Source organism: Zootoca vivipara, chromosome 11 (assembly GCF_965207765.1).
Source record: "Zootoca vivipara chromosome 11, rZooViv2.hap1.1, whole genome shotgun sequence".
Taxonomy (NCBI): domain Eukaryota; kingdom Metazoa; phylum Chordata; class Lepidosauria; order Squamata; family Lacertidae; genus Zootoca; species Zootoca vivipara.
Window position 1 is genome coordinate 15103864 of NC_142594.1, and position 15994 is coordinate 15119857.

At 45.7% G+C, this 15994-nt stretch overlaps 1 protein-coding gene across 1 annotated transcript in view; it reads left to right on the top strand.

Annotated features, from left to right (window-relative positions):
* Window positions 1-344: 344 nt before the first annotated feature.
* The window catches only part of GADL1 (GAD like acidic amino acid decarboxylase 1), a 149891-nt gene continuing 134241 nt past the window's right edge, over window positions 345-15994 (top strand). The window contains exon 1 of the mRNA XM_088654239.1: window positions 345-365. The gene's annotated coding sequence lies outside the window, so the exon portion shown is untranslated. The remainder of the gene's footprint in view (window positions 366-15994) is intronic.

Sequence of the window (15994 nt, forward strand, 5' to 3'; positions counted from 1 at the left end):
GTTGCTACTGTTGACACCTGCAACAGCAAGAACAAATAACATTTTATTGGCCGGGAGGGGGGGGGGAGGCAAAAAGAATCTGTGCCTTTGCCATTGCTCATGATGAACCCCAACCTCAAAAAACTATTGGAGAGTTTATCCTCCCCAGGAAGAATTTTGGTTGAATGTTTTCCCCAATCTATCTGCCCACAAACAGGATGAAGACAGCTGTAACAGGGATGTCATGAGCCCCACCCAAGCCAGAACAGGAGGCTGCAGTCTTGTCAGCTAAAACCAGGCATCTCTTTCACAAATGGTAGCAGACCCACCCACTGCAATGGAGTCTGTGAATCTTGGCATTCCCACAAGTTGAGAGAGTCTTGTGAGTGAGTATCTCATGCTTCATCTTTCAAAGCTGGTGGGAGAGTCGTGGAAACTTGTTGGGACATCTTTTGCACTTCCATCCAGTTATGAACTTCTTGACCTGCTCCTGAACTCCTCCTGAATTGTGTGTCCTGAGCATTGTCTTTGCTGCCGAGCCTGATTAAATATCTCTTTCTAATTACAAGTAGGGTTGCCAGACTCAATAGAGGACAGGACTTCTGTGCCTTTAATTGCCCTGCTCTCTTTCGAGTCTGGAAACCTTAAAGAGAAACCAGCAGACCCTTTGTTTAATTTCCAAGCAAAGGGTCTGCTGGTTTCTCTTTAAGGTTTCCAGACTCAAAAGAGAGCAGGGCAATTAGAGGCACAGAAGTCCTGTCCTCTATTGAGTCTGGCAACCTTACTTACAAGGGTAAGTCTGTCTGTGTGTCTTGGGAGGGAGTCAGAGGAACCAGCAATAAGATATTTACTGCACACAAGCTGTATGCTAGGGGTCCCCAAACTAAGGCCTGGGGGCCAGATGCGGCCCAATCACCTTCTAAATCCGGCCCCTGGGTGGTGCGGGAATCAGCATGTTTTTACATGAGTAGAATGTGTCCTTTTATTTAAAATCCATCTCTAGGTTATTTGTGGGGTATAGGAATTCATTCATATTTTTTTTCCAAAATATAGTCCGGCCCCCCACAAGGTCTGAGGGACAGTGGACCCAGCCCCCTGCTGAAAAAGTTTGCTGACCCCTGCTGTATGCTGATTGTGTTATGTATAATGGATTTAATTGACCCAGAAATGGAAAATGTATGTGTATTAATGAAGGCTTAAAATGGAAAATGTGTATTGATAACATTGGAGGTTTTCCACAGTAGTTTTCAAAGTTCTCTCTGAGCTCCTGTTGAGTTGATGGCTGGCTAACCGTTGTTTTCTGGTAGCTAACATGTGAGTGTTGTAATCTTAGATCAGGTGACAAAGCTATACAGTTGCAAATTCACCATTTTGAAGGGTGTTGCCTTGTTAGCCCTTCTCTAAATCAGAGAACAAAATCATGCGATAATCTCTCTCCAAGAAACTGCATAGCCTTAAGCAGGCTAAGGCAGGCTGGAATGGGAGAGAGAGAAATTTTGGATTTTTGGAGTTATCATTTATTTCTAAGAAGTCGAGCCATTGCTGGACAGCGCAAGACATGGTATGGATATTTTGAATGCATCTTTGATGTTCTGTTTTTAAAGAGTTCTGCAAGTGAAAGTTTGAATAATATTTTGATGGGTCTGGACAATGATTCAAAAAGGAGCCAGTTCTTATGCTTCCAGTTGCTTCAGACTGTGCAATATCTGCGATAGATTGAGTCAGTTCTGTTAGTGTTAAATTTCATTTTTAATGAGTGGCACTGAATAGCCAAAAACACAGTGGGAACATCTGCCAATGTTGCTATGCCATTTCTTGTTTCTTCAGTATTGCCCTTTTGTTTTGCTGCTGAAAATGCAAAGGGGCACTACGGCTGTTCCCGGGCATAAGACCAGTACAGTTATGGCCTCTCGGCTCTTGATAATACTGGGCCACAGGTTAGGCCTGCCAATCTTGTATAATTATGAAGTCTTCTAGAATGAGGCTGTATTTGTCCAGATCAAAGATTAATGGGAATCTGCTTCTGGGCGCTACGCCAGAAAATAATTAACTTGTATTATAAACAAAAACAATAATTAATAACAAGCTTGTCAAAGCTGGATTGAAAAGAGGAACTGTGATGTTAGTAATAGAAAGAAAATGTTATTATGCTGCAGACGTTCTGGATAAAATATCAAATATGCAGTCAGGTGCCAAAACCCATTAGCCACCCAATGAGGGGGTGCAATGAACTGCTACAGAGCAAGCATACAGTTCCTGACAAGAAATCTGAAGAAATAATGCACTGGATTTCTTTCAAAATGTAAGACTAGGTTGCAGGCAGGACACAAATCCTACTCCAGTAGCCAAGAGGAGGTTTGTCTTATTATGGGGCTTTTAATGTTTTCCCAGTAATGATGTATGGAAGTGAGAGCTGGGCCATAAAGAAGGCTGATCGCCGAAGAATTGATGCTTTTGAATTATGGTGCTGGAGGAGACTCGTGAGAGTCCAATGGACTGCAAGAAGATCAAACCTATCCATTCTGAAGGAACAGGTAGGTAGCCGTGTTGGTCTGACGTAGTCGAAACAAAATAAAAAAATTCCTTCCAGCAGCACCTTAAAGACCAACTAAGTTTTTTATTTTGGTATGAGCTTTCGTGTGCATGCACACTTCTTCAGATACACTGAAATAGAAGTCCCCAGACGCTTATATATAGAGAAAGGGTGGGGAGGGGTATCACTCAGAAGGGTGGTGGAAATGGGTGATTGACTGACTGATAGCTGTAGATGACTGTAAACGACTGCAAATGGTCTTGCATGAAAAAGCAAGGGGTGAGATGGCTGAAGATCACTTTATCATGTATAATGAGATAAGAATCCAACATCTCTGTTCAAACCAGGTCTCTCCATGGTTTTAAGCTTGGTGATAAGTTGCAATTCAGCAACTTCTCTTTCCAGTTTATTTCTGAAATTCTTTTGTAGTAAGACAGCTAATTGGAGATTTTGTAGAATGTCCTGGGAGATTGAAGTGTTCTCCCACTGGTTTCTCTGTCTTGTAATTCCTGATGACAGATTTATGTCCATTTATACTTTGGCGTAGGGTTTGGCCTGTTTGTCCAATATAGAGAGCTGAAGGGCACTGTTGGCATTTGATGGCATACACAATGTTAGAGGATGAGCAATTAAATAGTCCTGAGATGGTATGTTGGATGTTGTTGGGGCCAGTAATGGTGTTGTCCGGGTGTATGTGGCAGCAAAGTTGGCATCTGGGTTTATTGCAGGCTCTGGAACCAGTGTCCATGTTAAGTCTGGTGGTTGTATTATTGTGGGTGAGGAGTTGTTTAAGATTGGGTGGCTGTCTGTAGGCAATGAAAGGTCTTCCTCCCAGAGCTTGAGAAAGAGAGCTGTCATTGTCTAGGAGAGGTTGTAGATCTCTGATGATGCGTTGTACTGTTTTAACTTGGGAGCTGTATGTGATAACTAGTGGTGTTCTGTTATTTTCTTTTTTTGGGTCTGTCTTGCAGCATGTTCTCTCTAGGTATCAGTCTGGCTCTGTTGATCTGTTGTTTAACTTCATCAGGTGGATATTTTTGTTCTAAAAAGGTTTGCTGTAGATCTCTTAGGTGAGATTCTCTGTCTGTAGAGTTGGAACAGATGCGGTTGTAACGTAGGGCCTGGCTGTATACGATGGATTGTTTGGGATGTTTGGGATGGTAGCTAGAAGCATGTAGATATGTTTGTCGGTCAGTTGGTTTTCAGTATAAGGTGGTGTCTATACGTCCATCCTGTATTTTTATAGTAGTGTCCAAAAATGTATTTCTTGCATAGATTGGTTCATTGTTAGGTTGATGGTGGGGTGAAAGTCACTGAATGTCTGGTGGAAGGTTTCCAGGGTCTGTTGACCATGTGTCCAGATAATAAAAATATTGTCAATGTATCACAGGTACAAGAGAGGTTTGAGTGGGTAGGAGTTTACCTACCCACTCAAACCTCTCTTGTACCTGTGATACATTGACGGTATTTTTATTATCTGGACAGAGGGTTAGATGGTTGGACAGTGTTCTCGAAGCTACGAACATGAGTCTGACCAAACTGCGGGAGGCAGTGGAAGACAGGAGTGCCTGGCGTGCTCTGGTCCATGGGGTCACGAAGAGTCGGACACGACTAAACGACTAAACAACAACAACAACAAGTTTTCTGAGAAAGAAGCACACATAGTAAAACACAAACTTCCCTGTCCAAAAATGGTCCTAGCTAGCAGCCCAGCCGAAGCTGGAAAACAAAACATTTAACTTTTTCATGGAAATAAATGGATCTTTAAAAGTTGCCTGGATTGTATCTTATATTCCCCTCTACCTGTTTATGGTCTGGCTACCTGTTCATGCCCCATCTACACTACACATTTAAAGCACTATCATACCACTTTAAGCAGCCCCCCCCATAATCTTGGGAACTGTAGTTTGTCAAGGGTGCTGAGAACACCTTCACCCCCATCACGGAGCTACAGTTTCCAGAGATGCATGGGAAGAAGGATAGGTTGTTAAGCCAGTCCGAGAACTATAGACCTGTATTGGCAACAGGAATCTCCTAACAGCTCTTGGCTCTTGGCACCTGTTGGAGGTTCTTGCGACTACTCTAGAGTAACGATGCTCCACATGCTTGTCTTTAAACAGTTTTTATTAGTGCAGTCTATTTACAGTGAGCCGGGTGTGTAAAACATGGCTGCTCAGTCCGATGCAGAATCCGGCACTGCCCCCCCCCCCCACATGATCTTCTCCAACATAGCAGTCTCGGGACAGTGAATCTCCTCCCTCTCTTTCTCCTGCGTAATTCCGGAACCGGAGGAAAGGGTCTACGCTCCAGGTTTTCATTTTCTCCCTTCTCCCCCTCCCTTTCCTCACTCCTGTGTGGCCGGGGCTCTCTCATGTTGCTGGAGCCCTGGCCCTCTCTCTCAACTTCCTGACTAGCCTCCTCAGAGCCCTCGCTTCCATCGCTGCTTGGGGAGGAGCTACTTCTGATGCAAGGGGGCGGTTCTCTGTACTTTCTCCCCCTTACAGCACCCTTTACAAACTGCAGTCCATAGATACCCTAGCCAAGGTGACAGACATCATGGTAACCTCTGAGCTGGATAACTGCAATGTGAGGCTGTCCTTAGAAACAACTTGGAAACTTCAGTTAGATCAGAACTCGGTAGCTAGAATCTACCCACCATAGCTGTTTATATCTATAGACATAGCTGTCAAGTTTTCGCTTTTCTTGTGAGGAAGCCTATTCAGCATAAGGGAATTTCCCTTTAAAAAATGGAGAACTTGACAGCTATAACTATAGATACCCTGTTTCTCCAAAAATAAGATGTAGCCATAAAATAAGCCATAGCAGGATTTTTAAGCATTCAAGGAATATAAGCCATACCCCGAAAATAAGACATAGTGATAGGCGCAGCAGCAATGCCGGCCGTGGCAGGAGAAGGAGGGAAAAAAATAAGACATCCCCTGAAAATAAGCCATAGTGTGTGTTTTTGAGGAAAAATAAATATAAGACGGTGTCTTATTTTCTGAGAAACACGGGTATCTTTTCAAATTTGTATGTACGTGTGTGTGTGGTCAATGCTTCTTTTCTTTTAAAAAAAACTGATTAGGGGTACTCTCATTTTCCTACTGCCCCTCAATGAGGCCAAAGTTAGATTCACAAAATGTTTAGGGGTATGCGTCCCCCTGAAAAAAAGCACTGTATATGGTCATAGCTCAGTGGTGTAGCATCTGCTTTGAATGCAGACAGTCTTGATCCCTGGTAGGGCTGGGAATGTCCCCTGTCTGAAATTATAAATATAAAATGCTGTCCATCTGACTGGGTTGCCCCAGCCTCTCTGGACTGCTCCCAACAAGATATTAAAAGCACAATACAGCATCAAACATTTAAAACTTCCCTGTGCAGGGCTGCCAGTGTGGCAAAGCTCTGCAGCTTTAATTGATACCCCAATTAATCAAAATCCTGGCATTTATTAACTTATAGGGTTTAGGGCCCCCCCCTTAAATCTATAGCAATATTAAAAACACAATAAAACATCAACCATTAAAAAACTTCCCAACACAGAGCTGCCTTCAGATGTCTTCCAAAAGTCAGATAGTTATTTACCACCTTGATATCTGATGGGAGGGCATTCCACAGGGAAGGTGCTGCTACTGAGAAGGCCCTCTGCCTGGTTCCCTGTAGCTTCACTTCTCACAGGGAGGGAACCGCTAGAAGGCCATTGGAGCTGGATCTCAGTGTCTGGCCTGAACAATGGGGGTGGAGATGCTCCTTCAGATATACAGCCATTTCTTTAAAGGTCAGCACCAACACTTTGAATTGTGCTCGGAAACATGCTGGGGGCCAATGTAGATCCTTTAGGACCAGTGTTATATGGTCCTGGGGGCTGCTCCCTGTCACCAGTCCAGCTGCCAGAAAGCAGCTGAGAGACAACATAGGAGATATTGACCAATGATCTGATGCCATATAAGGCACCTTCCTGGAAGGAAATCCTGCAAAGCTGAACAGGAGTTAGTTCTGATCCGGAACACATAGTGTATATCAACTATGCACCTCTGCTATTGAAATCAAAGAGGTATCCAATACTGCTTGAAATCATTTGTGTGTACATGTTTATTCAGAACCTCTTGCAACCCCACTTTTGTTTTTAATCTTTCTGCACGGTGCAACCACCATGAAAATTTAATCAAACAGAATTCCTGCTCTGCCAAATGAAGAGAGATAAATCTTTCTGCTGATTTTGCAGTTGTTGGTTCCAAATTTTTCAGCCTCATCAGACTCTTTTCACTTCCTAAAAACTCATCAAAGCCCCAAGCCTTCAGAATCCACTGCCCAGACAGCTATTGCCTCCCCACCCCCCACCCCCAGTCGATAGGACATTCCTTCTGGAAATGCCAAGCATGTTCTTTCAACTATTGTGTTCATTTCAGCTTTCCTTGTGAGGGTCCAAAGCTTATGAAAAAAAAATGTAATGCCTCAAGGTTGGCTAGTATATTTCATGCTCTTTTCTAAGGGCTTGTGTATACGATCGAATGCCACCCGTGATCGGGAACTGGAAATGAGATGTGAGAGCGGGTGTTTTCTGTCTTGTTGGGTGTTTCTACACTCTGACTGTATGAGAAGTTTATAATGTATGAAAAACAGTTTTTCCTAAGCAGTGGCACACACAGCCTAAACATTGCAAACATATAAACCACCCTGTCATCCTCGAATGAAGGGCAGTATAGAATTTTAAGTAATAGTAACCACTGCTTTATTTGAGAAAATGAGGTTCTGGTATGCAGCATCTTCCACCCCCTTGCCTGCCTCCACCACTGCCACCGCTTCCTGCCCCCTGGAGGCGTTTTGGCACAACTTGCCAAAGTGGGTCTACCACAAAATGGTGTGGCTAGAATGGCTGACGCTTCTTTTTCCTCCTTTCCTTGACGTGTGGGCCACTCTAGCCACACCACTTTGTGGCAGAGCAAAGCAGTCCTCCTCTACCACAAAGTGGTGAGCTAGAGAAGCTCACGCGCCAAGGGAAGGAGGGAAAGAGGAAGCATTGGCTGCTCTAGCTGCACCACTTTGTGGTAGACCTGCTTTGGTGGGTGGCACCAAAACTCCTCCGGCGGGCAGGAATCAGTGGCGGGGAAAAGAGGTGGTGTACACTGTACTGCCACTTACCCCCTAACCCCCCCCCCAATAATAATAATAAACAGAGGGAATGATACAGAAGTAAAAGGAGACTAATCACATGTGGAGAGTGGCAGTGCATGGCACGGTTGGGAGGTGGTATTCGCCTGATCTGTTGAAAGCTGAATCAATAATAATAATAATAATAATAATAATAATTAATTGCAAAATTCAGAGAAGTGGCACTTTTGAAGGATGGCTGCATTTCAGTTCTCCTTTTGCTTCAGGAAGTGCATATTATTATTATTATTATTATTATTATTATTATTATTATTTATTAACCCACCCATCTGGCTGGGTTTCCCTAGACACTCTGGGTGGCTCGCAACAGAATATTAAAAACATGATAAAACACCATACATTTAAAACTTCCCTAATCAATGCCACTTCTCCAGGAGGGAGAAAGGCGAGGTTGGTGCGATCCAGGTGCGTTGATGCTTTTCAGTTGAACTGTTGTTGCTTCTTTTATTTCTTATATTGTATTTTACACGCTACCGCATTCCATGGAATTCAGATTGTAAAACAACATCAGAAATAACAGAAGCAACCAAAAAGACAGCTAAAAATCATACAGCATCTAGCACACTGCATTATGTTTGCTACAACAGGCAGGGAAAAATCTATTAAGTGGTCCGCCAATGCCCTCAGCAATTTTCAAGGGGTCTTGGACAGAAGGGGAGAAGAATCTGAGGACCTTTGGTTTAGTGTTAAGTTTGGGGGCAGTAATGGGCAGGACAGGCCCTTTTCTGGTGGTTTACAGGAACACAGAAGGTTGTCTTAGAATGCTCATTGGTCCATCTAGTCCAGAGATCGGCAAACTACAATCCACAGGCCAGATCCGGCCCAATTGCCCATAGGATCTGGCCCAAGGACATTCTGTGGATCAGCGATTCTGTTTAATTTTTTTCGTTAATTTTTTTCTTCCGGTGCCACCATTCCCCCCCCCCCCGTGCCATTTCCCCACTCCCTCTCATACACAACGGCGCCTCCTCCTGGCTTCTCCCCCACCCTTCTCCCCGCCCTGCGTAGTGGAGGAAGGGGGCTGGGCTGAGCTTCCGGAGCCAGCTAGCCCTTTCAGGCCGCTCATCCCTCTGACGCTGTTGCCAGCCTCTGGTGCTCTCAAGGGAAGGCACAGGAGCCACGGTTGGCAGAGCACAGTGCAGCACCTCTCCCAACCACAGCTCCTGTGCCTGCCCTTGTGAGCGGCAGAGGCTGGGGGGCGGCCCGAGCAGACCGAAAGCAGCCCTCGCAAGGGCAGGCACAGGAGCTGCGGTTGGGAAAGCGCAATGCCGACGGCAGCAGCGTAGGTAGGCAGGGGGAGGGGAGGGGCTGGGAGAGAGAGGGAGAGAGACATAAGCCCCCTCCATCACGTGCGTGTGTGTGGTCTGGCCCACCACAAGCTCTGGGGGGACAGTGAACCGGCCCCCTCCAAAAATAGTTTGCTGACCCCTGATCTATTGTTGATGTCAGCTGGCACCTGCTCTCCAGGGTTTGACGCAGGGTTCTGCCCTACTTGGAGAGGCTGGGGATTGAACTTGGGGTCTTGTGTATTCAAAGCACAAGCTCTGAAATTTCAGGGGTGGAATTTTCACAAATCGCCTTAACCACTGTAGAAACGAGCAGGGAAGTACTTGTTGCAATGCCTACTTGCTGAGAGATAATGCTTTTCAGTTCAAAGAAGAGCTCTAATACAGATCCGAATAATATGTGGGTGCCCCACCAAATACTCACCAAGCATGTGCACATCCAAGAGGTGGAACATTTATTTATTTTTTAACGGATCAGGGGCCAAGCAAACTTACTGCTGCATAAACTCCACATGCTGGCGCAGCTATCTGGAACATTGGCGAGACTGTTTATATTCAACTCTGATCCGGTTTGAAACAACATCTGAACCAATTAATAACAACATAACCAATCTGAAAGGGGAGACCATTTTTCTTTGTTAATGGAAATGTCAGCAATACAAGCTGGCTTGATTAAAGACAAAACATTAGTAAATCTTGGAACGATACGAAGCATGTGACAGGAGCGCCCTGTGTGCACATAATCCTTTTTTCTTTTTCTTGTGCTGAATTGTTTGTTCGCTCTGTTTTTGTGCCCATAAGCAGTCTCCCTGAATTGACCACACACACACACACACACACACACACACATCCTTCAAAGCAAGTAGGATGCTATACGATGCTTTGTGGCCATACATACAAAACAGGGCAGAGGCGTCACACAGAATACTATGAGCAGAAGATTCTTTATTTGCAGGCAGAGCTGCAAATAAAGCTAAAATACAGGCAGAACAATGGCTGCTTTCTCCCGTCCTACTTTTTGTGGGTTGTAATATTTCATGCTTTGATGATGCTTCTCTCTGTAGTTTCAGATTAAAGCAATGCCTTCATGTGGCAGTCCACTTCCGAAGCTTGTATGCCACTTCACCCCCTTCCTCATTTTGAGGACTTGTGTGGGTCACCTGCAAGTCTTACAGCACCTCCAGAAAGAGCTCAGGATCAGACACAAACAGTCCCAAGCGGAAGGATGTTCCTATAGATCAGGCACGTGCAGACTCCACACCCATGCCTGATACAGACTTTGCAGGGATGTGTTGAGATGCTAGAAGAAGATAGATAGATTAGATATTATGGTTCCTCACATTTGTGAGTTCAGCAGGGTGCCATCCCTTTGCAGCTTAAAAGGGAAGCTTAGATAGGCCAGTTTTAGCCTATTAGTTTAAGTAATCCAGGATGCTTTAAGGCAGACTGGATTCTCCTGGTATTTCCCCCTTTTCTCCCCCTCCCCTTAAAACAGCAATCACACAAACGGTCTTGTGTAAAAGGTAAAAAATAATATTTACTTGTTGAAGAGTAACAGATAACAGCAGCTTTGTTCAGGCAGGCTTAAAGTGGCAATCTAGTTACAAAGACATACTGTATTTTTCTGTCTATAAGACGCCGCCATGTATAAGACACCCCCTATTTTGGGGGGCTCAGATTTAAGAAAATGGGGGGAGATGGGCCCCGTGTATAAGACGCTCCCTAATTTCTGACATTATTTTTTGGGGGAGGAAACCTAGTCTTATACATGGAAAAATACGGTACTTTAGTCTACTTTAAAATGGTGTCTGAGCAATGGAGATGTTCTATGTTGCTGGAAAGAGCAAAGAAGAAGTGTCCAGCCAGGGTTGTCCCCTCCTCCTGTATGGGCACAGTGGAGTTCTCTTTAGTAAACTTATAGGAAAACTCTGTTAGCTTCAGCTCCTATCATGTACCTATCTAGCAAATATCCCACAGACTCCAGGCTCTGTTTCGTTTCTTTGCAAGGACTGTCACGAAGAGTCGGACACGACTAAACAACAACAAGGACTGTGAGATCCGCCAGCCAGAGCCAGATACAAAATGGTAGCTGAAGGGGCAGACGATGATCCAATTACATAGTATATCCCAGGGGTCAGCAAACTTTTTCAGCAGGGGGCCGGTCCATTGTCCCTCACAGCTTGTGGGGGAGCAGACTATATCTGGGGGGGAAAAACAAATTCTGATGCCCCACAAATAACCCAGAGATACATTTTAAATAAAAGGACACATTCTACTCATGTAAAAACACGCTGGTTCCCAGACCACCCGCGGGCCAGATTTAGAAGGCGATTGAGCCGGATCCAGCCCCCGGGCCTTAGTTTGCCTACCCATGGTATATCCCATGCACCATATAACAGGAAGAAGGACTGCACCATGCGGACCATGCAAAACCCAGGATCCATCTGCACAAGGCGAGAGAGAGAGCGCATATACCTAAATACAAGTTTCATGTGCAAGGACGCTCTGCACTCAGGCTCAGCCAATGCATGGAGGTCAGAGCAGTGACACAATTATGTGCTATTTGGAAGACCATGTGGGAAATCTCGCTTTTTGGGACAGCCTTCCCCAACCTGGTGCCGACCAGATGTTTTGGACCACAACACCTATCACCCCCAGCCAGTGTGGCCAATGGTCAGGTATGATGGGAGTTGCGGTCCAACAATATCTGGGCTGCACCAGATTGGGGAAGGCTGCTTTAGTAAACACCCCTGCAGATGAAATTGATGGGAACAAAGAGAACGAGGGAAAACTGCGTTTAGAAGAAGTGACAAGGACATTGTTCCTACAATGGTAACTCTCCTTCTGAAAATGAGAGAGTGGCTAGGTCTGTTAACAGTGGTGTACCCAGGGTCCCTTACACCCTTGGCAAGGAGCTGTATTGGCACTCCCACCCCAGAAAATATTCCTTTACCACAATAGTCACATTAGACATTACTACATTTTACGTGGTAAATGTAGGAACGCGGGTAGTACTGTGGTCTAAACCACTGAGCCTCTTGGGCTTGCCAGTTGGAGGTTGGCGGTTCGAATCCCTACAACAAGGTGAGCTCCCGTTGCTCTGTCCCAGCTCCTGCCAACCTAGCAGTTCGAAAGCACACCAGTGCAAGTAGATAAATAGGTACCACTGTGGCAGGAAGTTAAACCCGTTTCCATGCGCTCTGGTTTCCATCACAATGTCCCGTTGCACCAGAAGTGGTTTAGTCATGCTGGCCACATGGCCTAGAAAGCTGTTTGTGGACAAACGCCAGCTCCCATGGCCTGGAAGCGAGTTGAGTGCCGCGACCCCATAGTCACATTTGACTGGACTTAAATGTCCAGGGGTCCTTTAACTTTTACCTTTTTACATTTTACGTGACCTGAGTATTCAAAGTGTCCAGAGTGCGGGCAAGGTGAGCAGGAAGTGAAAAAAAACATTTTTGCACGCCTTTGTGCCACAGTGGCAAGAAGGATGGGAACCTTCTCCAGCGTTTGATCTTGCTGCGACAGCAGCAGCATGTCACCACACGCATACACCTCACACTCCATAATCTGATGGGTGATATTTGCACACACGCACCCTGGGCCTGCGCCCCCAGCAAAGGCCGGTTTCATCAACTCCTGGGTATGCCTCCTGTCTCTTAACCTCAGTAAGCTATACGGAATCAGTTGCAGGCTACACGGGGGCACATTAGAAATGTGTACATAAGCATGAGTGCATCTGTGGATAATATCTAAGGCCACTTAGCTTCTGGTGCCAGCCCTGGGTTACAGATGATGCAACAGCCCAATCCTTATGCTTAATTCTTCCTATTAAGCACTGTGCCGGCGCATGATACATTTCCATCTCCACCGGCTTTTCTTCTCCTTGTCAACTGCTCCATTTGTGCTCTGTTTATGCAGTTCTTCTGCCTCATCAATTCTTTCTTCTTTTATAGGTTAATTTATCTAATTCTCAGTCAAACAAGGACACAGAACTTTGTCAATTATTTACCTTCTCATTAATCTCTTCCAGAAAGGCTCAGTTTTCGCTCCTCTGTTGTTTGCAGTTTCTGTTTGCTGGGAATGAATGACTTTTGCGGCTACTGTCTCTTGTCACATGCAAAGCAAGGTTCCCTGCCTGCTGGTCTTTTGACCTGGAAGCAATTGGGGTGAATACTTGCATGTGTGTTGTTGGTTTTTTTGGGGGGGAGGCACGGAAATGAATGCAAAAGAATATCCTTAGTATTTTATCTGGAAAAATTATTAATAATTGTGTTAATATCTCTCTAGCAAGTGACTCTGTCAGATACCTGTACTGTAAACATTTTTGGGTAGCCAATAAGGGGATTCAAATGTCCACCTATATTGTGAAATCTCCCCTCCTCATTGTGAATGTCCCTTCCCTCAACTCATCTCCTCTGAAAAATACACGGGACTAATTCCCATTACAGTGGTACCTCGGGTTACAGATGGTTCGGGTTACAATCTCCACTAACCAGGAAGTGGATGCTCCAGGTTAAGAACTTTGCCCTAGGATAAGAATGGAAATTGTGCGCCAGCAGCGCAGAGGCAGCAAGAGGCCCCATTAGCAAAAGCACGCCTCAGGTTAAGAACTGTTTCTGGTTAAGAACGGACCTCTGGAACGAATTAAGATCTTAACCCAAGGTACCACTGTATTATCATTTTGCTCTATTATCCATAGCCTTTTATTCATCATAAATATGACACCCAAGGTGGATTTTTCTGTGAGGAAATGGCTGGCTGATGCAATACCTGTATATTGATTTCAGCAAGTGGGACAGGCAAATCCCAAAGTTCAAATCTCAGCGCAGCCATACACTCAATATGTGTTTTTGGTAAAGTGCTATATTTTCAGCATCGGCCATTCCGTTCCCCATTGTCACGGTCCAGTCGGTGGGCGGTTGAAGCCCTGACTGAGGACGTCAGGAGCAGAGGCAAGATGGTGACGTAGAAGCAGGAACAGGTGTAGGGCTGAGGGTCCAGCAGCAGGCAGTCGCAGGGTCAAGGAGCAAGGCAGAGGCGAAGGTCTGGGAATCAAGGAGCAAGGCGTCGGCAAGGCAAGGGTCCAAGGGTCAAGGATTAAGGTGTCGGCAAGGCAAGGGTCCAAGGAGCGAGGATCAAGGCGTCGGCAAGGCAAGGGTCCAAGGAGCGAGAGGCCAGAGGCAACCAGGCAAGGATAGCGTTTCTGTGGCAAAGAGCTGAAGGGAAATGCTGAGCTTTTATCCCTCCCAGCTCCTGCCACCAGGTGCAGTGAGGTATCAAGTGGCCTCACCTGAGTGGCCACTCCTTGCTTCTCCAGCACAAGCTGAGGCAGGCCCCAGTCCTGCAAAGCACTACAGGCCCCAGAGCCTGACTCCTGCCCATACTCCTGACACCCATCAATAAAATGGGTATAATACTGGTTTACACACCTAACAGGATTGTTGTCAGGATTATTCTATGTGAAGTAGGATTTCTTTGTACTGGGTGAATGGCCAGCAAACCAGTATATGAAAGCCAATGCAAATTAGTGCACACCATCTTCTATCTATAAAATCATAACCACAGTATTATAATCTAATTACTTCTGTTGCTCATAGCTCAAATCCTGCCCTCATGTTCATACTATAATATTTATTTAAATAGTCCCAAAAAGGCATCCGTTCTTCCATAAAACACTCATCATTAGGTAAAAAATAAGACACACATCTATTGATGGTGTGGCTGGACTGACGATAAACTTTGCAAATAGCAGCATAGTGAACAGAAGGTTAAACTAGCTTTAGAGCCTACACAGAGTTACTGAGTCCAGGGCCATCTTAAGCATATCCAGTGCCGTGGTGCAAATATATCTCTGGTGCCGCTGCCCCCCCCCCGTTTCCCAGAGTTGTCAACCTTTTTTAAAGGGGGGGTTTCGGTCCGGCTCCTTTACATCGCATGGTCCGACACACGCTCGGCGCTGCACGAAAGGAAGTGGCGCCCGGATCACAGTCCAGATGGCCTCCCGCGAAGCCTCCCTCTAAGCGCCCGGTGCCCCTTACCTGCCCCCATTCGGGGAAGTCTGTGCCACAGGAGGGCCAGCAAGCAGATCAGGTGGCTTGCCGGCTGTGCCATCCTCGCTCGGGGCCGGGATTGCACAGGGCGCTTCCCTGCTCCACTCGCAAACTCCGCAGGGAAGCACGCAGGCAGCGACGTGGCCACAGAGGGGTGTCCTGTGCCTGTCCCTGATCGCACCCGTCAGGCACTCAGGCAGCCCCGGCAGGAGGGGACGCAAAGGGGCTTCCCTGAGCTGGATGCAGAGCGCTCCGATGGGTGGGTGAGAGGAGAGGAGCAGGCTGCCTTAGAGCGGGGAAGGGAGGACACCCTGATTCTCCTACCCAGACACTCAGCCTGTGGCGCCCTCCAAAATCTGACGTCCTGGCGCCCCGCGCCACTAACGTCTATGGGTAAGATGCCCCTGAGTCACGCAGAGTTTCCATTGAGCACAGGCTTCACAGAGCACACGCTCCACCTTCACGCGCGCGCACACACACACACACACACTGACTCATAGACACAAACTCACTGAGACTTAGTCTGCCTGCAAGCAGATACAATACTTATACAGAGAATGAGTCATCCTCAAGATGAGTCACAGAGATTCAGCATGCTAAATGATTCTGCAGCTTTTCAGCACTTCACAACATTTCTAGACTCCTTTACTGCTTCTGCTCTCAAATACCTTTGTCACATGACAGATTCCCCATGGCAATGTAACACAGATCCATCCATCACCCGTCTTTTTATTTGTATGCCACCTTTCCCTAGTTCCAAGGCAGCTAACAATGTGGGAAAAAATGCATAATCACAATGTAACAAAAGTGGTGATAATAAATAAATAAATAAATAAGTAAATAAATAAATAAATAAATAAATAAAGCATTAAAAAATGCACGCCAAATTGAATAGTTTTCACATGGCTCATAATAAGATCTAACGTAAAGATACAAAACAAATATTGAAATCAGCAAGAAATCAGCCCAAGAGT